This window comes from Balaenoptera acutorostrata, chromosome 13, assembly GCF_949987535.1.
Source record: "Balaenoptera acutorostrata chromosome 13, mBalAcu1.1, whole genome shotgun sequence".
NCBI lineage: Eukaryota > Metazoa > Chordata > Mammalia > Artiodactyla > Balaenopteridae > Balaenoptera > Balaenoptera acutorostrata.
This window is the reverse complement of record NC_080076.1, coordinates 69,226,457-69,229,438: the sequence shown is the minus strand read 5'-3', so window position 1 is coordinate 69,229,438 and position 2,982 is coordinate 69,226,457. Positions and strand designations below refer to the sequence as shown.

The 2,982-nt window shown below is 41.5% G+C and overlaps 1 pseudogene; it reads right to left on the bottom strand.

The window, feature by feature from the left end:
- Positions 1-372: 372 nt before the first annotated feature.
- LOC103006585 (lactoylglutathione lyase-like) lies at positions 373-1,301 on the bottom strand (annotated as a pseudogene).
- Between the last annotated feature and the right edge of the window lie 1,681 nt (positions 1,302-2,982).

Here is a 2,982-nt window from a genome sequence, read left to right as displayed (position 1 = left end):
TTTATTTATTTTTATTTTTATTTTTATTTAATTTATTTATTTATTTATTTTATTTATTTATTTATTTATTTATTTATTTATTTTTTTGAAATATACATGAAGCTTCATTTTTGTTCAGGGTTCTTTACTTCCCATTCTGAAAAGTTACTTCTGAGGAACTGAAACCCCAGAAGGTAACCACAACAAAAACATATTAAGTGGTTTTTGTTTTTTGTTTTTGAAAATGATGATTCAAAGGCAGACTTGTAGACTTGTATCTCTTCAAGAGATAGAAGGCAAATGCAGCCCCTGAAGGGAATTGTTCTAATTATTGCCTAAAAAAGTAAAGTTATACAACTACATTCAAGGACATAAGGCAAAGCACTACTTTAAAACTAGAATGGCTGAACAGTTAGGTGAAAAACATAGCTGAAATAGGAAAGGGAGATGGACTTAAGAATAATTTGAATTGAGACAATAATCCATCAGTCCTAGATGCTTCTGTTAACTGAATATCTTGAATCACATTGTTTCCTTTTTTACCTTCCACAATGTCTTCACTGAAATCTCAAAGCAGCATTCTCACAGAACTAAATAAAATTATCATTTTGTTAGGACTCAAAATTTGAATCCAGTAGCCATCAGGATCTTGATAAATGCCAGGCCTTTCATTTTACCATCATCAGGTTTCTTCACAAATTTGACTCCCAGTTCTTCACATCTTATACAAGCACCGTGAACATCGGGAACAGCAATTCCAATGTGACCAAATCCCCGAGAGTCTGAATTGCCACTGTGGTAACCCTGCATCTCATCATCTTCAGTGCCCCAATTGTGTGTCAGTTCAAGCATAGCTTTTCTGGAGAATGCCCATGCTACTCTTTCCTCTTTATCTTTTGGGATGTCATTTTTATCCTCCTAAGCCAAGAAATAGAGTGAAAATTTCATAGTGGGAAAATCTAATTTTTGGAGTAGTGTCATTCCAAGAATTCTAGGATAAAAATCCAGTGACTACTTAGGATCCTTAATTTGCAGCATGGTCTGCTGCAAGAGAAAATCCCTGGTGCTGGGGTCCGGGTCGGAGCAGCAGCCAAGGGCGGCCTCGTCGGCGAGTCTGCTGGACGTGGGCTGCAGCTCTGGCTGCGCTGCTGTATCACGGACGACAGTCCCCGGGGACACAGCAGCCACCCACACTCTGCAGGCCGCGAAGCTCCCTTTTCTGAAATCATTTTAGATTTACAGAAGAGCTGCAAAGATAAAACAGAGCGTTCTGGTATATCCTTCACCCAGCACCCCCCAGTGTTAATATCGTACGTGACCATGGTACACTGATCAAAACTAAGAACCTGACATGGGTGCCGTACTATTAATTATACTACAGATTTTATTTGGATTTCACCCGTTTTTTCACTAAAGTGGATCCACCCCAAGAAAGCATGTTGCATTTAGTTGTCATGTCTCCTAACTCTCCTCCAGTCTGTGACAGTTTCTCATCTTCCCTTGTTTTCGTGATCTTAACACTTGTGAAGGATCCTATGCAGTTATTTTAAATTTAATGAATCTAGGGAGTTCCCTCGTGGCCTAGTGGTTAGGATTCAGCGCTGCCACTGCCGTAGCCCAGGTTCCACCCCTGGTCGGGGAACTGAGATCCTGCAAGCCGCGTGGCGTGGCCAAAAAAACAAAATTTAGTGAATCTACATGTCTTGGTGTCCCTGAAGGTCACCAGGACACCCTGATGCTCCACATTTAGAACTGCTAGTGCAGGGAGAGGGCACTGAGCACTTCATTGCTGTCACGGACACGGGAAGGCTAGAAATTCAGATCTCCACCATTGCTGTGTGATGCTGGACAAGTAGCACTCCCTCTCTGGGCTTCAGACTCCCCTTCATTACAATAAAGCAGTGAAACCATATCGGCATGTCTGAAATTGTGTAGTCAAAGCAGTCTACAGACTCTAAGACCTCTTAGAGATCCCAATGTATGTTAGCACACTAGAGGCACTGAAAAGTCCTGCAGTAAAGACACCTGCTTTAACGTAGTTTCACCCAGAATTGGTGAAACTATGTATTTGACTGGAGGAGTAAAATTGTTCCCTTCCACCTATTTACCTGCAGAGAAGACCCTTTGGGACATGTGGACTTGGTGATACAAAAGACCTGTGAATGGAGCTTCAGTCTGATGGGGATACAGGAGCAAGCACACTGCCCAGAAAAGGCTGACCATGAAGCCGGAGCTGGGGGAAAGTTTGGAAGGAGGGACACAAAGGGTAAGGCTGAGCAAAGAAGAGGAGGCCGACTTCCCCTTGGCTTCCCATCCCTTCAGAGCCAGCGCAGACCCTGGGCATTGAAGGATCCGCGTAGAGATGTATATGGCGCCTCCTAGGAACAAAACTTGGAAATATCCATCAAAATTGGCAATGCCCTTGGCATTGAACTCAGTGACGACACGTCCCGATCCATCCACACCGGAGAACAGAGGTGTTTGTGCAGGCTAATCTCTGCCTCATTGGTTGAGGCTGAAAAAGAAGGGGAAAGTGTAAGTGTGTATGTATGCGTGTGTGTGTGTACACCACGTATTACACAGCCCAACTCAAGAAGGATAGTGTGACCCTGGGAATGGTGCTTGTTTCCAGATGGAGGAACTGAGTAATCTGGAGACAGAAGTGGGAGAAATTGACTTTTCACTGGCTACCCCTCTGCACCTTGAGTTTTATACCTACGCTGTATCACTTATTTAGTGAATTAAAATAATAGTCTCTAAAAGAATGAACACATTTTGATTTATCCATACTGTGGAATGCTGTGCTATATGCAGTTGTTTAAAAAAAAGAAAGAAAGGAAGGAAAGAATGAGGAAACTGTTTATGTACTAAAATGGAAATATCTCCAAAATACACATATATAGTGTATCACTCTTGAGTAAAAATGAGGGGTAAAGTAAGAATATAAATATATTCTGGATATATATATATGGAAAGATATAAAAAACTAAGAATCATAGTTAT